Source organism: Podarcis tiliguerta, assembly GCF_965153285.1.
Source record: "Podarcis tiliguerta genome assembly, chromosome: 1".
NCBI classification, from domain to species: Eukaryota; Metazoa; Chordata; class Lepidosauria; order Squamata; family Lacertidae; genus Podarcis; species Podarcis tiliguerta.
In genome coordinates, this window is record NC_139534.1 from 81871596 (window position 1) to 81897485 (window position 25890).

At 40.6% G+C, this 25890-nt stretch overlaps 1 protein-coding gene across 7 annotated transcripts in view; it reads right to left on the reverse strand.

The window, feature by feature from the left end:
* LRRC4C (leucine rich repeat containing 4C) overlaps positions 1-25890 on the reverse strand; it is a 591735-nt gene that overhangs the window by 68916 nt on the left and 496929 nt on the right. For 4 of the 7 annotated variants that reach the window (XM_083432916.1, XM_083432912.1, XM_083432917.1 and 1 more), the window contains one exon: positions 23180-23352. The exons of the other annotated variants lie outside the window; for them this stretch is intronic. The gene's annotated coding sequence lies outside the window, so the exon portion shown is untranslated. The remainder of the gene's footprint in view (positions 1-23179; positions 23353-25890) is intronic. 7 annotated transcript variants of the gene reach the window in all.

A 25890-nucleotide genomic window follows, 5' to 3' on the forward strand; every position in this document is an offset into this window, starting at 1 on the left:
GAAATGAAATAAATGATACTTAAAAGAAGAGACCAAGTTTCTAGAGGATGAGTCCCCCAATGAACCACATGCACCACTTACAGTAATTCTGCAAGGGATGTACATTTGGAATTAATGATGCATTCAGCAAATAAAGGATGGATTCAGATGGCAGCATCCTTCACAACTCATTTAGTGCTGTACATTGGAAGAGGGGCAAGGACTCACAAGAGGATATAAGTGGTGCACATAGGAAATGTGCTAGTGTCTCCCTTCTGTGTGGAGTTACCCTAATTCCTGCATTCTGTGACATCCATAGCAAGCACAACTTCTGTCTCTACCATTAAATTGAATTTAAATTTAAATACTTTATTGTCACTTGTATACAGTGAGATTACATAAGCACCCCCCACTCAGCTCTCTTAGTCTTAATTCCCCTCGTTTACTGATGCACACCCACCAAACCCGAAAGTCAGTTGCCCTGTTGTTATCTTTTCATTCAGCAGCCTAACAGCCCACAGATAGAAGCTGTTCTTTACCCTGTTGGTGGGACTAATCATGTTTCTATATCTTCTGCCTGAGGGCAGGAGATCAAGAAAGTGCCGGCCAGGGTATGAATCATCCCTGAAAATTTTCCTCACTCTCATGAGGCAACGTTCTTCCGCAATGTCATCCAGTGGATTCACAGGACAGCCCATAATATCTTGTGCTGTATTCACCACCCTCTGTAGGTACTTCCTATCAGTTGATGTCAAACCAGCATACCACACTGTGATGCAGTATAAAAGGACACTTTCTACTGTGGACCGGTAAAAGATCATCAAATGTTGATTGACATCGTTCTTTCGCAATACTCTGAGGAGATGGAGTCTCTGTTGGGCTTTCTTAACCACCTGGGTTGTATTGATTTTCCAAGCAAGGTCTTCACTGAGATAAACTCCTAGGATGGTAATGAGACTATGAGACAAGATTTCAGACTTTGGGGGACAGGGGCTTTCTCCTGAAAATTTGACCCTCTGGTCAATGTGTCCCCTGAGGTTTCCTTTTCCAGTGCTAAAGCGCAAACTCCTCTGCCAGCCCATTTAGCTCCTTCTCTTCTCAACTGCCAATATTTTGCTTGTGATATTTGTAGGGGCCAAAATCATGAACCTACTAATCCTTGTCTAGCTTTCATTTGGATCAGCAAGAAAGGAACTGCACAATCTCCCTGTGGTTTTACAGGGAAGCTCTCCTTTTTTGAAGATAAAACCCTCCAAAGATATCTCAGTTTCTCTTTAAAATAACAAGATGTAGAAGGAATCACTAGGTAAGAAAATGTAGTGGACTATTTCTATGAGACGGACTTAGAAGGATCTGAGATAAGAGTATACAATGAATGGGAAAGGTAGAATAGTAAGTACTATGTGAAGGAAAAGGTATATAAACATGAATAGGAGAGCAGTCTCAGATACAAAAATGCAGTTTTTTTTCAGTAGAAATGAGGGAATGTCAAATGATGAGGGTCACTCAGCAATTATGGATGGATGGATGGATGGATGGATGGATGGATGGATAGATAGATAGATAGATATAGATATATCCTGTAATGCTTTGCTGAAAACCAATAAAATCTAAGCAAAGTGTTTCTCTGTTCTCAGATAGCTTTTTAATTGGACACAAATATGATGGTGCTCCCAAGTCAACGAAGGACAGATCTAAACTGTTGGGGAGGGGGAGCTATTAGAATATTTCAAAGGAGATCAAGGGTATAAACCTCAGAGATGGCAGAGAAAGCCAACAGAAGGTTAATCAATTCTCCTTTTAACTTTCATAAATAAGATCACGTTTAAATAGAAAATGAGCTTATGGAGAAGACCATATGTGAATGGCATTTGGCGGGTGGGGGGAGGTGGACTGAAGGTTATGAAATAAGCAATTAGCTTTTCTAGTAAAGAGCATTTGAAAACTGAAATGCTTAATTATCTTGTGTCATTCTTTTCACTTTGCCTTCATATGGGGATTGGGAAGTGAAGGTAACTAGACAAGACAGTGCCATCATCCTGCCTGCTAAGTTATTAAGCAGCTACTGGTACAGGCATAAGCCTCTCCCCGAGTCACCTCTATATGTAACTTTGGAAAGATCCACATATAGACAGATGTAATGCCTGTTTCATGCATGGGAAAGTCAGTTTCAAGTAATCTAGGAAAAGAGGCAAGCTTATAAAATAAACAGGTTATGAATGCATGCTATTGCTGATTTCAGCACAGGCATTATACTATATTGCTTTTTTTATAAAGAACTCACATAACTATGAAAGATTCCAATTAACTTATGAACGATATAGCCTTAGAACGATGTCAAAATCAGAATCATGCAGAAAGAGTATGATATATATTTTATTAGGCTAAAAGCTCATGTGTCCATTTGCCAGGCACCAGCAAAACCAGTCTATGGCAATATTGCTACAAGGACTATAAGCATCGTTTGATTTTAAATGCTGTACTGTACTAAAATTGGAGAATGTTCTGCATTTGTCAGAATCTGACTGTGGCAGCATCAGGCTGTAAATGGCTTTAAAGTCCTAAATGGCTTAGGTCCAGAATACCTTAGGGACTGTCTCTTTCTATACATCTTATCCACTCCTGCTTTTATTTTTGGATTAAAAGACTAGATTTTTATTATTTTTCAGCTGCTGAGAGTCTGTTTTGTTTTGTTTTGTGGTGCTCTAATTACATTGTATTTTAAAAAATATATATGGTGTAAACCACCATGACTAGCATATATACCCTGGATAAATTAATCGATCAACCAAAATCAAAAGGGGGGGGGAGAATAATAATAATAATTAAAAAAAAAACAACTGACCCAATTTCTAGACATCCCAAACCAGCCACCATGCCAAAATCCTGGAACAATGACTGCTACTTCAGCATTCATTTTGTGCAATACTACTGTACAATAAGTACTGTATTCAGTAGCATACTTCAACTTTGGATGAATGATTTACACAACATCTGCATAGATTATATAGAGTTCTAGAGGATGGGAGTTTAATACACACACACACAAAAAAAAAACTAAAAAAAAACTACATATATATGTTTGCAAGTCTTTTCTTTTGGCATTTTGTATTAGGCTGCTTGTCAGCTAGTTTGAGAAAAATCAATGAGGCAAACAATACAATGCTAGCCTGAGTTATGCCTGCTGGACAGAGCTATAGGATCACAACCAAATTGATAGTAAACGTTCATAAAGTCATGCACAACAATATCATTGTGTCAGAGCAATCCTGACCCAGCAAAAGCTGAACACTAGCAGGACCAAAAGTGGGATAGTGGCGCTGGTAAAACAATTAATGATGCTACGAAGTAGTCAACAGAGTCAGAATCTTTACTGGTATGAAATTAACATAGGTAAAATTAGCTTAGCTAAAAACACCCATCCACTAAAGTCAGGTGAGAGTCTTTGTGCCAAACCCTTTACTTCCCAGCCACACTGCTGAATGTGATTCCAACTAATTCATTAGTCTATCAGTGCATTAGGGATATATCAGTCCCAACAAAGTTAATACAGCTCACACTTAACAGACAAACAGCATCACAGTGCCCTGGGGATGTTTGCCTATCTGACTCCAAAGTATATGAAAATGAAGAAGATCTCCCAAAATCCATTCAAAGAAAATGGGGGAAATGGCCATGAACATCCTCTCCCTTGTATGTCAAGCAATTGCATTTCTGGGAACATAACATATCTCTACAGAAACATGAGTTTATAAGGTTAATTGCAACTGAGTACTTTGGCAGCATTCTGCAAATCATTTATACTTTAAAAAAGAAGAGATAGCTAAACAAGAGATTTTTCTCTTAACATGCAGGGTTATATGAGCCCCAACCATTTTCCCCTGTTAAAAAAAGCACTCTAATCGTACTCATTAGCAACAAGATTTAAATAAGTAATTGGTGTTTTCACTTTGTGACCTTGAAGGAGAGCACAGCTTTCATGTACTTTGCATTCATTATTGCTAACAGAGTTCAGGGTCATCTGGCTTCCCCACCTCCACCCCCCGCTTTTCTTTTTTAAACCCACTTTTTATAGGGATACTTCTGTCCACTGTGATCTGTGTCAGAAATCTCATTTACAAGAAGCCAGCCGAGCTCAAAATTGTTCTGCCTGCTCTAAATGTACAGTTTAAACCTTTTCAGCTCTGGAGATTTGGCCCATTTTATGGCTTAATAAAGATCAGCAAATAAAATGAATTTGGGGTCTCAGCACAGTTGCTTGTGGATTCCTGCCAACATCACATATCCAATCATTCAATTAGTGTTAATAGCACTGTTTGCTTAGAATCTTATATACACAATAGGAGGGAAAGTTTTAGGTCATAATGCATTGGCAGAGGTTTAGGGACAAGCTTCACAGCATCATATATCTTCTATATAGCTGACAAGAGCTATTACTTCATTGATCTAAGCAGCATCAAATTCATCCTTATTTAAAACAACATGCAAACAAGCATTTCCAACGTGTCCACATAATAACTGCCACAAAAGATTTTTTTCCCCTCTGGTATATTCAAAAGCTGCCCTACTTTTCTGGATTACATGATAACAAAATAGCACAACCACTGTTTTGTTTTTGGAGCATTTTGTATAAAATGTCTGAGCTTTGTAGACAAATCATATAAATTCACTGTTTCCACACAAGATTCTTAGGGTGGAATTCAACCGTGAACTATTACAAATGTTCTGTCTGCACAAGCATATCAGCTTGCCAGATGGAAAAATCCCCCCTCTGCTCCTCAGCTGTCATAGGGGTTATCTCACCCACCCCCAGCCAATTTCAGGGGTGCGGGGAGGGGGGGGGAAGCTTCATTGTTCAAGTGAAAACTCTCGTGAAGAGCTTCTACTGACTAGGTTCATTAGGTGAATCCCACCAGTTCTACTGGTGGCAATTTGTACTCTCTGCATAGCACTGATGCAAACTGTACATAGTACTGATATATCCTAAGGGTCTAACCAGATATGCCCTTTTTCTCGCCTATAGCCCTGGTGGTCTTGCCTATTTGATCATAAAGAACTGGTGCAGCACAGCATCACCATCCCTGCAGTTAGAGTCACAGTCATAGAGCTCAGTTTGTCTGGTCTCTTATTCTATCCTAAACAAACAAAACAAAAAAAACCACTTTGCCTAGACTGTGCAATAAGTTTTATTTCCAAGGCGATGCACTTCTGCCTTTCAGGAGATGAATCTTCTGGACTGTACTTGCTCTTTGATGTTAGGTTAGTTTGAATATTTTCAGTTGCCAAAAATCAAGAATGTACCTGGATCTGTATGGTGTATGTATGTTTTTATTCTACTCTTGATTGTCCTTAAATAGTCGTATCTTGAACTTTTGGGTCAATATCTGTTATACAACTAGTCCCAGGGTATCATCAAAAGTCAGCCAGAGGTTATTTCTCCTTAAATTCTAAACCTATTCCAACCGCATTTGATATACTGATGGCAGTTCAGATGTTTCAATTGATGTAAAATGTTTCAGAAAGTTTGTTATTTATTTATTTAAACTGTTTATGTGCTGCTGCCTTTCAGGGCAAAGCCCTCCTGAGGCAGCTTACAAAAGATCATTAAAACCTTTAAAAAACAAAACGAAACAAAAAACCACACACACACAATACAGTAACTAAAAACAGCAGCAGTTTAAAAACCCAGCTCAAAACATTTTAAACAGGACAGTTTGAAGCACATATGTTTTAAAAGTCCATTTGGTACTGTATAATTTTAGAAGAAAGAAAGAAAGAAAGAAAGAAAGAGGTAACAAATCTACAAAATGTTCCAAGCAATCTGATGAATATTGGCTCAGGAAATAGGAGAGGTTTTTCTCGAGTTCTCTGTAGGGGAATTCCATAAAGAATAAAACAGCTCTTGGTTGTTGCAAGTTTTTTCCCTTACAAAAGTTCCATTTTATTTCATGCTAACATTAAGCTCTGTAATGCCTTGGAAGTAGAATGTGAGAAATGTAAAGAGAAATAAGGCTTCTGTCTTTAATCTGTGGTATTTACTGTTTGGGATATATCTGAGCTGCCTGAATAACTCTATAGAACTCCATAGAACACAAATATAGAATGTATTATAAGCGGCCTGTAGCATTCATATTCATATCTCTATCTGCATAATCGTATACACACCTACTCAAACATGAGCTCCATTGTGTATTGGATTGCAGCCTTAAACTGTTATATTGAAACATGACAATTGAATTTAATATTGTTTTCGACCTGGTATAAGGCAGGGGCAGCCAAGATTCTGCTCTCCAGATGTTGTTGGGCATCTCCTTTAACTCTAGACATTGTTGGGGGACGATGGGAGTTGTAGTCCAGTAACATCTGCAGGGCACCATGTTGTCTACCACTGGTATTACTTTTTTTCCCCTTTTCTTTTCGAATAGTTAAGATACTCTGTACATTTGTTGCAACATGTAGCAGAAGAATGAGTGAGCAGCTGACTTTTTAAAATGGTGAACTTTCCATTCTACTTATTTGTAATCTATTGTTTGTTCGTTTTTTCATTTTATTTCTGTAGAAAGAATTTTTTAAACCCATTTGTTTTGTTTTTTCACTTGGTCAATAGCACATTGTTGTTTTGGGGGAGTATCATCACAGTCAACATGCTCCCCACCTCCTAGGGTGATGCAGACAAATCTATATTACTTGCCTTTTTCTGTGACTAGAAAAATGTCAAGATGCCTTTGTTCTAGTCACAGAAGTAGCTGCTACAATCAGCTGTGTGTCCCTGCTTCAGACACACAGAAAACCAAGGAGAAAATCCATCAGAATGTTATGTCAGGACCAGCTCTCTACTTCATCGCTTATGCTAATTATTATATTTAGCCCACTTGAAAGTAGATCACGGTTATTTCTATCCCATTTTCTTTCAAGCTGTATACTTAAGGTTGGGGTGTTCATTTAATTTTGTAGATCAATAAAGTTTCAGTGTCCCTAGATGACATAGGAGATTATCATTCTGCTTTGATATATTTTATTTTAAGGATTTTCTTAGATAGTAAATATTTAATGCATATTTAATCTATGTGTGCTTAGATAGGCCTGTGATGAAAAATACAGAAAGCAATACACTGAATTAAATCCAGACCCCAATCTATGCATTTCCAAATGAACACAAAGTAGTTAACAAACAGAAGGGATGCATCCTATAATATATTTTCCCCTAATAAATAAACAGGACATTTAAACATATCATTTATTTCAAAAAGCTACACAAGGTATTCATTTTAGGAGTTGCTTCCATGTATGTTTAATTTGTTTTTAAGAAATCAATCATAGCATGGTTACCTATAATAAAGGATTGAGGTAGAAAGAGGTTATTTTGGGATTGAAGCAACAAAAACCTATCCAACTGTAGTTTCCCATCTTGAATTTAACAGGGCTGAGTGAATCTCACGTGTGGGGCATGTTAGAAAATACAGAGAACTACAATGTGCATAATGAAGCTCTGTTTCTGCACTAATGTCCTCATCCAGTAATCCATACTTGAAAGCAAGCTCCTGAACATAGATTTGCAATGAGAAATCCCATTCCCGATTTAGTGGCAGAAGCTGTTAGTTCACCAGTGAATTGCCTCATAAGTTGCTGCTGTTGCCATGTCAACCTGGGGGTTGTGCTAGGCTGTTTTAAACTAGTGTGCTTCAACCTTGGGTCTCCATATGTTGTTGGACTGCAACTTCCATCATTCCTGACCACGAAACAAGATTGGACTTGCAGTCCAACAACCTCTGGTAACCAAGGTTGAAGAACTCTGTTTTAGATCCAATGCATGTGGTAGGTCATAGTCCTCATTTGGTGTTTTCTGTTGAGTAGAATGATACTGATGACTAAATGGGGGGTATGCTAACAACCTCCTTGCCAAATTCTAGGCAGCTCACTATCTTGCGAGTTTTAGAATCAGAATGTCAATAAGCCTCTACTTGGGTGTTGGTTTGGTTCACCCCCCAGAAACTGATGGTTCTAAAGGCATTTCTAGCAAACAGTGACAGTGGCTTGGCTGAAGAATTTAGAAGTTATAGAACTGTGGTAACTCCCTTGCATGCTTTATCTATGCCATCCGTGGCTCAAACAGCATTCCCCTACCTGTGTTGACCACAACTCCCACCAGTCCCAGCCAGAATGTCTGCCTATTTAAGAGAAGAAATAGTCCCCAGGTGGCTTAGGAATTGCAGTTGTAAGACTGCTTCTGAAAAACGTTCTCTAATCCCGACATGTTACATAATTATCAACACTCATTTGTAAGCAAGGTTCTTAAGTGTACCATGGCAGCTCAACACCAGGGATTCTTGGATGACGCTGATGATCTGGAACTCTTCCAGTTAAGCTTTTAGCCTGCTTTGGGGAATGAACCTGCCTCGGGCCAACTATTGTCTGAATCACCCTGTATGGTTTTTCACGCCATAAAGCATGGTATTATTTTGGATCTCCTGCCAGGGTTGGTAACTGGGGACATCACTTTGAGATGGCTCAGTCAACCTGATGAGATGATTCAAGTGATGGTCTTGGGCATTTCTGCTCCTTTCCTCATGGGGAGCTGCATGCTTCTGTCTTGTCTCCCATATTATTTGATATAGAAAAACCTCTGGTAGTGTGCTAACCACGTCATCCTTTAGGCACGCACAACCTAGTCACCATTAACTATCCTGCAAAAATGTCAAGGTTAGGTTCCTGCAATGAGTTTGATGTTAGGCTGCATGGTAGGCTTGTCTGGAAACTGTAACTGGTTCAGAATGTAGCAGTCAGACTCTTAGCTGAAGCCACAATGAATGTTTTATTCCAGTACTTTGAAACCTACGTCAGCATTCACTTCTTTCTGGGCACAATTCTGGGCACAAAGAGACTGTGTGGGAGAGAACAAGCTGGAAGGTTAAGTAAAATGACCCGTACTTGTATTAAAGCACAATAAAGTGTGTATTGTTAGCATACAACAGTTTCCAGCCCTGCTTCCTAATACAAGGAACAGCACAGAAATGAACTTTAAAATGGATTTTCTCACATAAAATTAAGACTGCAATCCTTAGCACTCATTGAAATAATAGGATTTTTGAGGAAGCATGCAGGGGACTTTATGGCCTGTTTTTACATGAAGACAGCATGACATGTGGCAAGATGGAGTTAGGCCACGAAGAAGCCATTTCTAGCCATGCAGAAATGTTGGAGGCCCAGAAAGGGTTCATGGCTCCTCAATGATGAAATCCCCCCCAGTTGGAGGTATGTTTATTCTACTTGCTGGCATCCTTTGTCCCCTACTGAAAATACATCTGTTCCATTTGACCTGTGCTTTTGTCTGTTGTTTTGTGTCTATGTATTCTGGTTATTCTTATTTTTTATTAGATTTATATACAGGGCAATTCACAAGATAAAAATACAGGATAAAAGCACAAAATAAATAATTAAAAACAATACCCCCACAAGCACATTTAAATGCCAGCAGGAGGCTTGGTTGAAGAAGATTCCGTTGTTTTCATTTTTCATTTTTTTTATTGCTGATGTTTTATTTTGTATTTTATTGCCAAGTTCTCACTGCTCTGAGAACTTTTATAGAAGGGTGGGGGAGTCTACAAATGTAACAAATGATGGTGGTGGTGATGATTCAAGATGATGACATATATTTTCTTCCTATCAAATGCTTGTAAATGGAGGCCTTACTTTGAGCACCTCACCATTAAAACATAGGACTGAACACAGGGCCTTTTCACTGATGACTGCTCAGACCTCTCAACTCAAAGGCGTTCTCAAAATGGAGGACATAAAAAATAAATAAGCCCCCAAACATTAAAAATATCAAAGAAAATGCACACTAAAGGGAGAGTGAAACAAAGAGCTACAAGCCATACTAGTCCACAGACACAGTAGAGGTCTATAGTCCTCGATCCTTCTGCTTCATGCAGTCTTGGAGAAATGCCACGGCACTGTAATTATCTCTCCTCCAGCTTTAACTACAACTGGGAGTCCCAGCTATTCATTATGAGGTGATGATGACAGCTCCAGGAGGGCAGGCAGTAACTGACTTGCTGAAAATCACACTGAATATATAGGGTGGGATTCAGTATCTCACACTTCCAGTCCTTCTATCTATGCAATCATTTCAGCTAGCCACCCTCCACTCCTCCTGCACACTGTTGACTTACTGGTACAGGAAAGAGCTTTGCTGCTGCAACAGCCATGTCCTAGGACATGGGGATGGGGGAGGTTTCCATCCAGATGTTACTGGACTACAACTCCCATCGTTCCTTTCAATTGGCTACACTGGCTTTAGGAACCGGAGTCCAACAACACCTGCAGGGCCTCAGATTCCCCACCGCAGTCCTGGGCCTTCTCATGTGACGTGTAGCTTGAGCCATTCAATTCCATCATCCCAGACAGTTTGCATGCATCTTTTATGCTCCTTCTCATTGCATGAAATACAGTGTGATACATACTTTCCAAATTAACAGGCAGGTTGCTATTGCTGGGATAAGAACTGCCTTGCTGCATCAGATCAAGAGGCCAGCTGGCATTCTACAGTAAGCAGAGATCAAAGAAAATCACACAGGTATGAAATGAGGGAGGCAGACATTTCCTGCTCTAGTCCCTAGGATCTGGTAATATGTACAAGGTACACTTCCTCAGAACAGGGAGGATTCAGTTTTAGCTAGTGCAGTTAGCAGCCATTAATAGACATCTCAAAGCAAACAACTATGATCACAGTTGGTGGCAATGAGTTCCATAAATTAATGCATTTTCATTGTCCAAATCTACAGTATCTTTAACAAAACAAAATAAGAAATTGAGCTGCAAGAACTGCACACAGTATTCTAAAGTGGTCCTAGATTTATATGGGAGTCAGTGGCGTAGCATGGGGGGTGCAGGGGGGGGCGCCGCACCGGGCACAACATCTGGGGGGGGGGGGCGCGCTCGCACTCGCAGCTCTCTGCCCCTACCTGGCTCACTCACTCTCTCTCACTGCAGTGCTGGCTGTGCAAATCCGATCCGAGCCGCCAGTCGCCGCCCACTGTGGAGGGGTGCCAGGCATGCGGTGCAGTGCGGAGAGCGAGGGACTATCTGGGGGAGGGACAGTGCAGCGGGGGGCGCAAATTACTTGCCTTGCCCCGGGTGCTGACAACCCACGCTACGCCACTGATGGGAGTATTAACTTACTTCTTTTTTTAAAAAAAAAACAGTCCCTCTCCTAATAAAGTTGCCTTTCTCCCCCCTGATGCCACACACTGAGCTGATATTCTAAGGTGACTTCAAGCTCTCTTTCCTGAGTTGCTGCAGCCAATTTGCACCCCATCATCATTTGTATGAAGTTCAGCATTTTTGTCCCACTTTTCACTTTGGGTGGGGAAATAGATATAACTATCTTCCTGGGTCTCTTAGCAGGCTGTGGGAATGGAGGTGAGAGAATCAAAGGCTCCTATTTTGTGTGATAACATATTTTATCCTCTGTTTTTTGTACTTCTAACCATGGAAGGCAAAAAAACCCAACACCTTACAGTAACTTTCTCTTCTAATATTCTACTTTAGGGTCCCCACCACCACCACCACCATCTTGATACTAGCTTTCCTTTCCTCTCCTTCTCTCACACAGCCTGTAATGCTTCTCCCTTAGCAGGTATTAAAAGTCACATTAATGAAATATGAAGAAGGCAAGCCAGTTTGTCAAATGTTCCCAAAAGCACCCTGAGAAATAACTTTGTCTAAAATTGAAATTCTATATGCTGGGGTAGCTAGCATAGTGTTGATTGGGAGCGCAGCAACCTGTGTAGGGTACTGGGTTGGCTACCCCTGCTATATGCACTTACATGGGAGTAAGTCCCATTGAAGTTAGTGCTAGGACTAGCTGAATATTACCTAGCTTCAAGTGAAAAGTATTCATCCCCACAGTACTTTATTTTTTAAAAAATATATTTTTATTAAACCATTTTAAGAAAACGGATCAAAATAACCCATTACATTCCCCTCCTTTCCCCACCCTTCCCTCCCTCTCCCACCCCCTAAGGCCTTCCCTCAGCTCCCCTCTCTAATTTGTTTGCACATTTTATTCTCTGCATGTTAAAAATTGTACATATCATTGTCTTCTCTGTCATATATTCTGCTAATAAATTTGTGGGTGTTTATTCAAAACCTGCCACCAAATCATTTTGGTGGGGGGTTTTTTAGATAGTTTGTAAAAAGTTCCCATTCTTCCTTGAAGTCACGGTTGTCCTTCTCACATAATTTATATGTCAACTTTGCCAACTCCACATAACTCATCAGTTTTTCTTGCCATTGTTCTTTCGTTGGGGTTTCCTCATTCTGCCATCCTTGTGCTAACAAGACTCCTGCCACTGTTGTTGCATACATAAATAAATTCTTTGCTTTTCTTGGCAGGTCTTGTCCTAAAATCCCTAGCAAAAACGCTTCTGGCTTCTTTACAAATGTCATTTTAAACATTTTTTTTCAATTCATCATATATCATCTCCCAAAATTTTTTAACATTGCCACCACATATGATAAAAGTACCTTCTTATTCTTTAGATTTTCAACATATATTTGACCCAGTTTTGTACATTTTTGCCATTTGTACTGGTGTAATATACCATCTATACATCATTTTCATAGAATTTTCTTTCAAGAGAACAATCTGTAAATTTCAAATCCACCTTCCACAACTTTTCCCAATCCTCAAATTGTATATTATGTCCTATATCTTGTGTCCATTTGATCATAACTGATTTGACCTCCTCAACCTTTGTTTCGTATTCTAGAAGAAAACTATAGTATATGCTTTCTTCAGCAGCTTCACTTCTTCTTCTATAACCTCCTTTTGAAATCTGGAGGTCATGTAGCTAAACCCTTTTTTATTATCTTCCTTGTACATCTCATATAATTGTCTATTATGTAGCCAACTCTGAAAATGGTCTTTAATTTCTTCATAATCTTTTAATTTCCATTTCCCTTCTTGGTCTCTCAGTAAATCTCTGTATGTATGCCACTTCCCCTTTTCCCCTTTTTCTATTGGTGATAGCCACCAGGGTGTTTGTTGTTCTCTTAAATCTTTGTACCTCTCCCACACCCTCCATCCCCACAGTACATTTGTAAATGACATTTACAAATTATGGTTGGACCAGTCTAAAGATCCATCTAGTCTGGCATTCTGTTCCCAGTGACCAACCAGATGCCTATGGGTAAGCTTCAGGCTGGACTTGAGTGCAGTATCTCTCTCCCACTCATGTTCTCCAGCAACTGATATTCAGAGGCCTGCTGCTTAGTAACCACTGATAGCCTTATTTCTCATTAATTTCTCTAAACCCCTTTTAAAGCTGTCCAAGCTGGTGGCCATCACTACATCTTGTGATGCTGAATCCCATAATTTAACTATGTTCTGGTGTGAAGAAATACTTCCTTTCATCAGTCCTGAATTGAGCTTCATTGGAAGACTGTGTTCTAATATTATGCGAATATTATGCTACTTTCAGTACTCTTTGACTAATTTTACAAATTTCTATCATGTCCTCTTTCAAAAGCCACAAGATACTTGGATGGTGATACACTGGTGGTCTTCAAGGCTTTTGTTGTTCTTGGGTTGTTTTCCACTTATTTTTTTCAGACAGGAACATTTATATAAGGTGTGTTTGGACTGTACTCATCTTGAAAATGTGCTAGACAGCCCTCATTATAACATCACAATACAAATAGCAAATATATCCAAGAACAGAGTACTTAATGGGCCAGGGAAACCATATAGGATCCCTAGAGTTTTCAGAGACTGAACTGCAAATTTGGAGGCTCAACCTTACTGATGATAATGTATACATTTTATTACATCAGGGAAGGTCAAATGAACAATTCTTATCTTTTGGATTGTGTTCAATGGCACCAACATTCAGCAGGCAAGAAAACGACTAGGCTTCATTTGCCCAGGCAAGATCTGGGGACTGGAATGTGTGCAAGGGCTGGTAAGCAGCTGATTTTCCCTATGATAAAGGTGTTCCCAATCAACCAGGAAAAAAAATAATTATTTCATTAAAGGATTCTAACCCAAAGTGCAAAGGTGCATTGTGGTATGTAGGCAGTTAATGCTGATCAGTTGACAGGTGTAAAATAACAAAGCCAAAACACGCATCAATGGGAAAAGTAAACTATCATATTTATAAGATCAGATTCCTCTGTGTTGAATAAGAAGAGAGGTACAAAAACCTGCCTTTCAATGTTATTTGCCTAAAATACCCTCCCGACCAGCTGAAGAAAGCTGCATCCTTCATCTATTACTAGCAACAAAAGACAACAGAGTAAGCAATGACTCCAGTTAACCCACAAGTCACTGGTTCTGTTTCAAAGCCTCACTTGCTTTCTGTTCCTCTGGCCACTGCTGCTTAGCAACCTCAACAGTGCTTTCATAGTCTATATTTATTCTAGAGGGATTTCATTCCCCCCCCCTCCACTTCTTTTTCTTTGTGAAAGTCTATAACGGAGATTTTTATTTTTTTCAAAGAAAAGAAAAAAACGCTTGTTTTTCATGTCTTAACTGGCATCCCAATGTCCTCTTTTTGTAATAAAATAAATACAATCAGATTGTGCTTGGCCAATAAAAGAAGTGCTGGACATCTTCTATTTACTTGGGATTAGAACCACATCTCACCCCCCCTCCAGCCTTTGATACCCATTTCAGAAGTGTGCTTGGGCTTTGAATTCCCTATCTACAAATCACGGTCCCTTGCGGAAATGGACATGGGTCTTTTGTCAAACTCTCTGCTTGAACAGATAGCTCCTGAAGAAATCTGTTCATTGTCTTGGGGAATATCCTGTGCTCTACTTCACTAACGCTTTCAAGTAGTTGTGCAGTTTCTGAGTAGTTGGCATTGGAGGAGAGAGGGGGAGAGATTGTGCCGCATCACTGACTCACCGGCAGATCTTGCATCATGCAGAGTGGAGAGAAATGATATTCAGAGACCGGTTTTCACTCTGTCTACGCAACAAAAGGCACAGGTTTTTCAATACATTTGTTTTTTGGGGGGTTTTTTAAGGGAGGGGGAATACAGTGGTAGAGTTAAATTGCTTCACTGACCTGGGGGGAAACAAAGAAGATGGCATAGGGCAAAAAACATATATACTGAGTGTGGGGAAGGTAGTGAAGGGCCCCGCAATCCTGGGGTCTCTTTATTTCCACACTCTTTTTCATGCACTTTTCTCTATATAACTTTGTCCAGTCTTTATTTATAGCAGGGGTAGTCAACCTTTTTATACCTACTGCCCACTAATGGATCTTTCTTGATGGTTAAATTTCTTACCACCCACCAGTGCTCGATAGAAGGAGGCTTCAGCTTGTGCATAGAACCCCCTACCGCCCCCCCTAGAATCCTGAAGTGCCCACTAGTGGGTGGTAGGGACCAGGTTGAGAACCCCTGATTTATAGGATGGTCACCAGGACAGCACAGCTATTGCTCTGTCATCATAAGATATGGGGGAATGGAAGACATGGAAAGGCAGGGTAAGAACCTGATAACTCTACATGAACTCCTGTCCACTTAACAGGATCATTATGTGATCTTGAAACCAGAGTTGTAACTCCAAATGTCAGACAGCCCTGCCACTGGGAGCGTAAGTGGAGACACTGTTTATTTATTTGCTCTGTCTCACTCACTGGATCATCACCTTGTCATGGTGAGTTGGACTTACACATCACTTGGGAAGACAGGAGAACTAATGCCAGTTTACTGGAAGAAGCAAAGATCGCCAATGTCAAAGCAATGATTCTTCAACATATACTTCGTTGGACTGGTCATTTGTGAGGATGCCTGATTATTGTCTTCCAAAGCAACTACTCTACTCTGAACTTTAAAAAATGGAAAGCGTAATGCTGGTGATCAACAAAGAGGTTCAAAGACTCTCTCAAGGCAAATATTTAAAAATATAGTACAAACACCAACAACTGGGAAACACTGGCCTGCGAGCGCTCCAGTCAGAGAACAGCCTTTATCAAAGGTGTCAGGGACTTTGAAGACACTTGAACACAAAAGGGAGAAATGTGCTAGGAGGAAGTCACGCTGGGCAAACCCTCACTGTGATCAACTCCTGTCCAGAAACCTATGTCCCCACTGGGGTTAAGATTCTGTTCATGGTAGACAATCTTACTTGGCTACGGGTGATCACCAAAGAAGAAGAAGAAGATTTGCTCTGTGTATCAGATGCTTTTTCATACAAAATGCTCAAGGCAGCTTACAACATTTAATTGAAAACAATTAACATGCTCAATTCAAATGCTAAGTATACAAATGCAAGGCCATAAAATACTGGAAGAAACAAGCTATTTCATAATAAAACCCAGAAAAACAGAACAAAACCCATTTAAAAAATATAATTGAAAACCAAACTAGAAATGCTTTCTCAGTCACTGGCAGTATTCCAGCAATGAAGAAAACTGGCAAGCCTCCCTCAGGGAGCTTGTTTTATAACGTAACAAGGTAGGAGTGCCCTACCTTGTACACTCATTCACACACTGCACTGCTTTAATAAGTGTGTAAAAGCATTGCAGAGTCACCCCTCTGGCAGATCTAAATTGGTAGACCTAGTGTCCATCTACTGGTGGAGCTACATCCAGAAAACACCTTTCCACTCACTTTGGAGACTCTCAGTCCTTTCCCCGGCTCCTTTAACTTCATCCAACCCTTAATTAATTTCATTACGTCTACAAGAACTTTACAGTGCCTTCCTCACTGCATCCCTCATCCCCCCAAAAGCCAGGTTGACAGTACTGGACTTCAGCGTTGTCATACATTACCATATTTTCCGCTCTATAGGATGTACCGGACGATAAAACGCACCTAGTTTGGGGGGAGGAAACAAGAAGAAAAAAATCCTGAGCCCCATAAGCCAGAACAGCAAGAGGGATCTGGCTTCTGGGATAGCCTCTTGCTGTTCTGGCTTCGGGGACAGCCTCTGAAGCCTCCGCAGGGCAGCGGGGTGCCTTCAACCCGCTGTCCTGTGGAGGCTTTGCGCAGGTAACCCCAAGCTAGAACAGCAAGATGAAGCGCTGTGCAGTGCTCCATCTCCCTGTTCTGGCTTTGGGCTTAGCTGCGCAGCTTGCATTCGCTCCATAGGATGCACACACATGTTCCCTTACTTTTTAGAAGGGAAAAAGTGTGTCCTATAGAGCGAAAAATACGGTACTTTCCATCTCCCTTCACCAAAATGGGTATAACAACACTATGTTATTTTTCAGGGCTTCTATGGTCCACACTTGTTTAGCCACAATCCTGCCCCCTGCAGTATGGATGTGATAATGATGAACTTTATTTGCATTGGCATTAAGAGAATAATTTTCAAAAGATTTACAAACTCAAAAGAAAACCTTTTTTTTTGTTTGTTTTTGTTTCTAATCCCAAGTTAAAAAGATCACAAGCCCCTACCTTTGCTACTACCTGTTGTTGAGTTGACACACTATTCCACAATCACTGCTACACTAAAATGCTGGATACCTGCTGTCAAGGAACTGCCATCGGAGCAGGAGGAGGCGAGAGGGCTCCCGGATGATGGTGGAGAGGGTCCCAGTAGGAGGAGGGATAGCCCATACGCAGGGGACGGAAATCAGCGTAACACCAGTGGAGAAGGGGAGGAGATAGAGGAAGCGGAGAGTTGGCTCCAGGACTCTTCGCAGGAGACAAGCAGAGAGGGGACAAGTGCTCCGTTGCCCACACCCACAGCGCGCAAAAAACTTTCGCGCAGGCAACGGGGGAGGAGACTGGGCGTCAAGCAGCTTTTATGTTGGAAGCGGTTTAAGAAATGCCCACTGTCGGATTCTGCCAGCGACTGAGGCAGCCACGAGATAGAGGCTGCTCTGTCGGAAAGGGTTCAACCATGCAAGACAGCCATGAGTAAAGGCAATTTACACACAAGCAATCCCTAGAACCATAACACCTGCTTTGGTTTCAATGGGGCAGCAATCACTTCTCCACTAGCAAAGACCAGCAGAAAAGGATTAGCAATAAGCCAAGAGTCTAGATAATGGAAGTTTCACTTGAGCTTTCTCTTTGTCTAATTGGTTAGCTCTGCTTTCCTAAATGTTAGTCACTGCTATGACTTCATCTGTTGGTTCAAAACCACTGAAAGGAGGGAGTAGGCTAGTTTCTCACAAAACAAAATGAATTTGGCCTCATATCTTAGGTTCTACAAATGGTAGAAACACTCCTTTTTAATGAAAGCTGGGAGTTGGGGAATTATGGTTCATCGAAGATTCTGAATTAGAGAAATGTGAGTGATCTTTTGCTTTGGTGTGCATTGGCAGGATGTGCTGGCTGCATTATGTGGCTGTACAGTATTTAATCCAATGGTCCAAATCCTACTTAGTACTTCATATTAAGGCTAACAGTGTGCATTAGTCATAATGAAGCAACTAACTAGAAAATCATTTCTTGTTTATCTCAACTTTCCACAATAGATTAGTATTTATTTTGAAGAACAAAGGAACAGGGAGGCTTTCCCCACTGTATGTAAAGGCATATGATAATATATTATCCAATTCACACATGAGAGAGGTGAGCTTTATGATCAATCTGGGATAATGCTGCTGAATAAATTGAAAGCTAAGCATGCATGAACAGGTTTAGTTGTTTTGTTTTCACCACATATGGTTATTAATGTGCTTCATCACATAATGTAGAAAATGGGGTTAGTACCAAGCCAGGTATTTAAAATAAAATGGAAGAAAGCAAGAGTCAAATTAGAATAATAGCTGATACAATACCTGAAATTAAGATGCATGAAACAAGGCTGATCTTCTGGGGTCAGGGAAAGCCTGGGCAAAAAGATAAGTCTTCCCAAGACATTTGAAGTAAATGACAATTGGTGCTTGATGCATGACAGAGGGAATGGCATTCCACAGTATGAGGTCAACAGCAGAAAACACCAGTTTTGGGGTCACTGACCTATGATTTTCTGTAGGGTACAGAGCCACAAGTAGAATTTCTACAAATTATCTATGTGATCTTACAGATCTACACAGGGGCAGGTGATCTTTCAGGTAACCCATTCTCAAATTTCTCATGACTTTAGGTTATGAAGACCTTGAGTATGGCTTGGTGACTGACCATAAGGCAATGCAGTTCCCTCAGCACAAGTGCAATGTTTGTGTGTTCAGGTGCTCCAGTCAACAGCCACGCCACAGCAATATGTACCAGCTGCATTTTTTGGATCAAACCTATGGAAAGCCCCAAACAAGAGGGTGTTTCCTTTTACTGCTGCTGTTGCTCCCAAAACAGGGAAAGGAGAATTCAGGTTCTGTCTTCCCCTTCTCCTCCTCTCCACTGCAGCCGCAGCAGCACTCATAGCAGCAGTGGGAAAGAGATCTGCCATTCCTTCCTCCTCTCTTGTTTCTCAGTTTTCTCACATGGAGAAAATATTGATTGATTGATTGATTGATTGATTGATTGAATTTATATACCACCCTATACCCAAAGGTCTCAAGGTAGTTCACAGAACAGGATGAGGTTTTGGGAAGAAATCTAGAATTTTGAGACTCAAAATGGCAGGAGCTCTGTATATACAAGGGCACTGCCAATTATCCTACGCTTGATGAAAGGAGTTGGAAACTCCTTTCAGATATGCAATGAATATCTATGAAGTAAACACTGTACTCTCTATACTCTCCTGAAGTATTCCTGACCCTTTGAAGATCTACCTAGACTCTGCATACCACATACAAGCATAGAAAGCACTATGGTTGAAAGTGCTCTCTTTAAGCAATTCTAGCTGCTCTGAACAGCATGCAATGCATAGAAACTGAAATATGGAATATGTGTTTAGGGAGGGGAACCAAGATCAAAGTGACATTCACATTTAAATCCAAACTAAGATGTACAGTGACAATGACATCATTTTATTATTATTATACTGCCTTTTTCCATACAGGGAGGCTGCTACAGCAGTGGATCATAACAGCTTCCCATTTCTCTTCCTGCTGTTAGGATTGCGCATTTCCCCCCATTAAAAATTCCTGCTGGACTCAGCACATTTGCCAGACCTGTTCTACACTAGAGGTTGGTTCAGGAAAACATTAACCTATGGCTGCTAAGAGCAAGGAAATCAATACTGTAAACAAATAACGTAATCTCCACAAAGGATGCAGCTAATATCACATGTACATAATGAGGAAACCTTTATCTATACAGGTGTATGGACCTTCTCCCCTCCCTCTGCTGCCATCTGTTCAGTACGATTGGTGGCAGATGCTTTATTGATGAAACCGCTCTGAGTTTCATCTGTGAACAAACCGTGTCTGGTGGGGGTTCTCCCCTGCCCCTGCATCTTTCCCATAACTATAGGTTTTCTGATGGTTTGAAATTTAAGTCTTGCCATTCTGCAGTTCTCCCAGCTGGTTTTGGCTTATATAAGAGCTCAGCTACAGCGCTGCTGAGCAAATTCAAAGAGGTTAGTCTGCTTTCTGGGGCTTAGGAGATAAGCTGCACAATTGTTCAGAGTTCATGGTGTTAACTTTCATGTATAGAACGTGTGGTGGGCGCTTTAACTCAATTAACTAATTGAGTCCATACTTCAGTGTCCCAGGGTCAGGGACCATCCCTTTCCCCCTATCTGTCTGTCTGTTTCTTCTCCTTACAATGAAGCCTAGCCTAGCAATGCCTTTCTACGTAGTCACTGATTAACAGCAGCAGCAACAACCATAATAAATCCAGTGCAAAAGAAAAGCAACGACAATGGAAGTAGACTTGTATTTTGGGTCGTCAGCAAGAGAAGTCTTTTAGCATATGCAAATGTGTTTCCACACAAAGACAAGGGCTTGGAGACAAGTCCAGTGCATGAGCTGGGAGATATGTGTGTGGGGGGGGAATTGTGCACAGAAGCACTGCTCTCCTATTAAGAAAGTTGAAAATGGGGGGAGCACTAGTGATCTGGGCTCTGTTTTTATGCCCCTCCCTCCCCCCACCGCAAGACCAAATAGGTAATCAATATTGGCCAGAGTATTGGGCAGCACAGGTGGCTGATGGGAGTGATGGGAAAGTGTATAAACTGAGATGTTGAAAGGCAAATTGGTAAGTCACACAGTGGTTGCTGGGATAGGGCAGGTGTTCAGCACAGGCATGCTTGACTGTGCCATTACCTCTGCTTGAGTTGCTGAAAGGAGAACTGAGGCAGTCACGGTTCATCTCAAATAGCCTTTTCCTCTCAGTCCTGCTCACATTTGCTACTTCCAACAATAACAGAAGAATCCCAGATGTGTGTTTCCTTGAGCAGAAAATTACACACACACCTTTTCTTTTCCTTCAGGGGCTGGTGCTCAGATTTACTAACCACATGGTACCTGCTCAGAAGTTTGAAATTGCCACATTTCCTCCATGGTTGACACAGAGAATTAGTAACGTTGTGTACAACTGAATGATCAGAGGCTTCAGAGTTCTCCCCTGCCTGTAAACACACAGACTGAGGTTTCTGTCATCTGAATTCACATTCAGTGACAGGACTATTGGTGTGCAGAGGCCTGGTGGTGAATGATCCTTCTGAGTACTCATTGATTCATTCATTCATTTTTTTAGAAAAACTACCCCTCACTGGTTAGGACATGATAGGTTTACAAAATACCATTCAATGTGTTCAATAATCATAAAAAACATTTACAATCTCAACCATGATTTAAAATAATGGTTTTAAATTCACGCCATCACAGCACTACAGCAGAAGGCAACACCCATGGCCGAAAACACATCCACCTCTTCCAAAAGCCCCGAGGAAGAGGAAAATCCACAGATGGGATGCCACCACCAAGAAAGCTCTGCCTGAATCACTAGTCAATGAGTTTCCCCATCAGAAAAACAGCCTGGTACAAAGGTGTGGCATGTAGGGAAAGATGGGTCTCTACTGACTTGGGATGGGTGTTGCATGCCAGTGTGTTTTTCTGTTGGATTATGGCTATTATCACAATTAATGGTTACTTTAAGAATTGAGGCGCATCTATGCTATTAAAAGACCTGGCCATTCACCATGGGTTTCTGAGATGGACTGCTAAAATTCACATTAATAGGTTGGAGAGAAGACACAACTTTTTTTCTTGCTTCTTGGGGTTTTTTCACTCCTGCTATGCTTGGCTTTGTACAACACTGTGACATTCACTAGTGAAAGGGGAAGCAATGAGTGAAAAGTATTTAGGAGTGGTTTGTGGTCCAACACGTTTAACTTAGTGAATTTATGGGACAGCTTTGCACCTATCTTACTAACTCCTCAGTTCTGACTGGCTGATTTGAAAACAAGTAAGAGGAAGAAACAAAGAAGAATAATTTCACAAAATAAAATGTCAGATTTTCTAAGACATTATGGCAATATCTATGTACTCTCCTTTTCTCTTATAAAAGGATCTTTAGAGAAATCCATCCTATCATCATCATCATCATCATCATCAATGCCTCCATTTTATTTTTATTGTTTTTGCCTTCTTTCCGCAGCTTTCTGCATTCCAACAGGATCTCCAAACCTAGAAACTCAAAAAACTGAGCTCACATTGACAACCACAAAGAATCACTATCCCAAGAGCTAAAATCACCAAGAATGATAATTCAGGTGGTGAAAACTGCACAAATTAAGAGGTTTTTGAATTACATTTTATAGCCACAATGATCCTAAAGCCCTCTTTATATACAGTACTACACTTCCTTATAATTTAAACATAAGTGTTACCATAGAAAATGAGCCTTCATTTGAAAATAAGTCATAAACAAGAGGGTTCATTTAAGCCTTCACAGAGTGCCCCCCCCTAACTGCTAAACACAGTTGGATAAAAAAAAGAAGAAGAAGCAGATTGTGCATTCCTAGCAGAGATGAGCCTGGTGCTGTTACCACCACCAGAACTTCAATTGCTGAAGAGTCGCACAGCTATGAAGCAAAATGAAATAGCTGCTTCATCTTTTTGTGCCATTTCAAAATGTGCCATATTCCTGTCCAGCCAGAAACTCCATGGGGCTTACTTCCAATTCTGTTCACACACAGGATTTGGCTGCAAAACTGGACTAACCAGTTTCCGCTATCTTCTTCTGAAGTTGTGGTAAAAGGCTCTGAAGCCAAAAAATCTTACTCAAGGATTCAATGTATGATCATAAACATTCCTTCACAAAGAACATTCCTAGACACTGCATTTTTTGCAAAGCAAAAATGGATTTCACATAGATAGTTAAGAGATGGAAAATAAACCTACCAGAATACCTAGTCCATCTTCTGCCCTTCTCCGTTCCTGGCCAATAATGCAGGTGCTCTAGTGGTTAGTCTATCTGCTTGAGTTACACAGACAAAGGACTTCTTTCTTGGGGCCAGCAAAATAGAAGCCAACCCTCTTGTTACAAACTGCCAGTCTTTCTTCATAGTCTCAATCTGTTTAAAATATGAAGAGAATATTTCATTCAGTATTACGTGGGCAGCAGGGACACTGAATGACTGCTGCATTCATTCAAGAATAGAGGAAGCTGTTGTGGAACCCATAGCAGAGCCCCCTCGTGACAAGCGAACTCAGAAGCTGTGGTGGCCTTTCAGTCAATGAGATAGCTCTTCACAAGTAAAACCTACCTAAAGGAGGTGGGAGTCATACAGAACTCAATGGTCTGCAACTCATGGATTACCAGGAGAAACCTGTCTGAGTATGAAAAATATAGAGGCCATGGAGTTCTGAGAAAAAAATGGGGGCGCAAAATGACTGCAATTTTTGTCTCATTAAACCCAGCTTGCAGTCGTCTTACTGAAAACTTGAGATGGACAGATCAGGTTAGGTCTGTCCTGTTTCATTTTTGCTGGCATTAACAAATAGGCCTGTTCTGTGTTTGAAGCTTGGAACTGATTTTGGAAAGTTTGCATTTAAACTGCATGCATTATTAACTGCATAATTGTACACATTTCACCCCAAATCCAGATTGTTCAATGGAGAATGACTTCTGTTCCCACCATGGAACTTCTCTTCCCGCTCCTCTCTCCACGTGCCCCTGGAGGGGAGAGAGGGAGGGAAAGTTCCATTGCGTGATTGCAAGTTGTCCAGAGGGAACAATGACTTTGTCAGATGCAACTCATAATTTTGAGAGCAATTTTTACACACCAAAACGGCATTGCAAACTCTGACTGGGAGTTGCACTTCCAACTGCAAGCAAATTCTGGCCCATTGGACTGAGTCAATCTGCTGCAAAAAGCCTACCAAATTCCTCCTCCATCCTTATTGGAACTGCTTTATTTTCAAAGGAGAAAAGTTGTCATGGCAGATCATTGGTGCCCATCTAATCTGAACTGAGCTAGTTTCATACATGGGATTCTCTAACATAGACTCTTCTCTGGGTCTCAAAAAACTCTAGTGGTTTTAGGGTAATGTTAAACCAAGACCAATAGTGGAAGAAATATGACTTTCATTAATATGACTTCTGAATTCTCTGTGTCTATAGAATCCAAATGGATATGACCAGCACCTACTCCCATTAAAGTCTGTAGAACAAATGTCACAGCATAATTTTCTCAAGACAAGTAATACAGTTTTTTAACAGCTTGTCCAATAGAGGGCAACAGTAGACACATAATTCTGAAAATTCCACCAGTCTATGAGTAGAAATACAACAATGCTTAAGGTATTGTATTTTTTGTTTTACACACAGCATCTTATGGGAGTTGCAATGCTGGGGCATGGTCCCAACTGGTCCCTTCATATTGGCAGTAGGACTGGATTACTACTGCTTTACAAGTTGTCCCACACAAGAGTATTACTTGATTCCAATGGTGTGAGACAAAGGTGAGGTATTGTGGCATATCTGACACCCAACAGCCCAAGGATCCTGATGTAGGGTTGTAGTTCAGTGAAATAATATCTGTTTTTCCTATACTCTGACTATGACTTTGTTAGATGCCAGACAAGGGGAGCCTTAGGGACATGAAGGTCCTTATGCAAATCTTGTATGTTTGAGCCTTGTAGAGACATAGCAGTTCTATCCTAATTGTCATTAAACTTTGAGCAAATTAAAGGGGTTTCGGTATTTTATAGAAATTAATATGGGGATGCTTTATATACCACAGGCTGTAACAAAAACTGCTTCTTTACATCAGTGCAGTTGGTGAAGATCCATAGGATTGATCTGTAATACACTTAGGCTTTCCCCTCACACTATATACGCAGTAACTGCTTTACTGTGGAGCACAGTGCACATCTATATAAGAGTAAAATAGGTATTTTAGTGGTGGTAAAATACAAACATATTGCTATAAAAAATACTTTCCCCCACCATTCTCATGTTGTGTCTGAAGATCCTAAACCAAATTAAACATCACCTTAACCACTAGCCTGGTTCCATTTAACTTTTGGAAGAAACTGAGCTAATAATGTGGTCAGTTGAGCAGTTTATGGATGTATATAAAGGACTGTGGCCTTTTAACACCTCCTAAAAATAAAGCATCACCAAACATGACTAGGTCAATTTCAGTAGGTCTTCAACAACAGTAGCATCAAGGTTTCATTTAGAAATATACATGATGAACTTTTCTCTTTCAGTGCAAGGGAGAGGTGAAGCAGAAGCCATTAAGCAAACAAAACTTGGATCTTGGTCACTGCAATGCTGCATTACAAACAGCACAGAATACTGCTCTTATACAAAAGAAATGACAGGCTAGGGGGCTGGAAGAAATAAAAACGATTTGAGAAATGGTCTATAAATACTATAAAAATTTGCAGGGTGCTTAAGAGCTAAAAAGGTTGTATTCAACTAAGTCTTGCTCAGTGTAAACCCATTAAAATTAATGAGCCTAAGTTGCCTATGACCATTAACTTCAATGGAATTTAATACCACACTAAGGTGAACGGTGAATCAGGGCAAGCATTTTGGCTTGCCAGACCAACCGATTCCCCCTCTTCTACCCTTCACACTATTCCAGGGGATCTCATGGCCC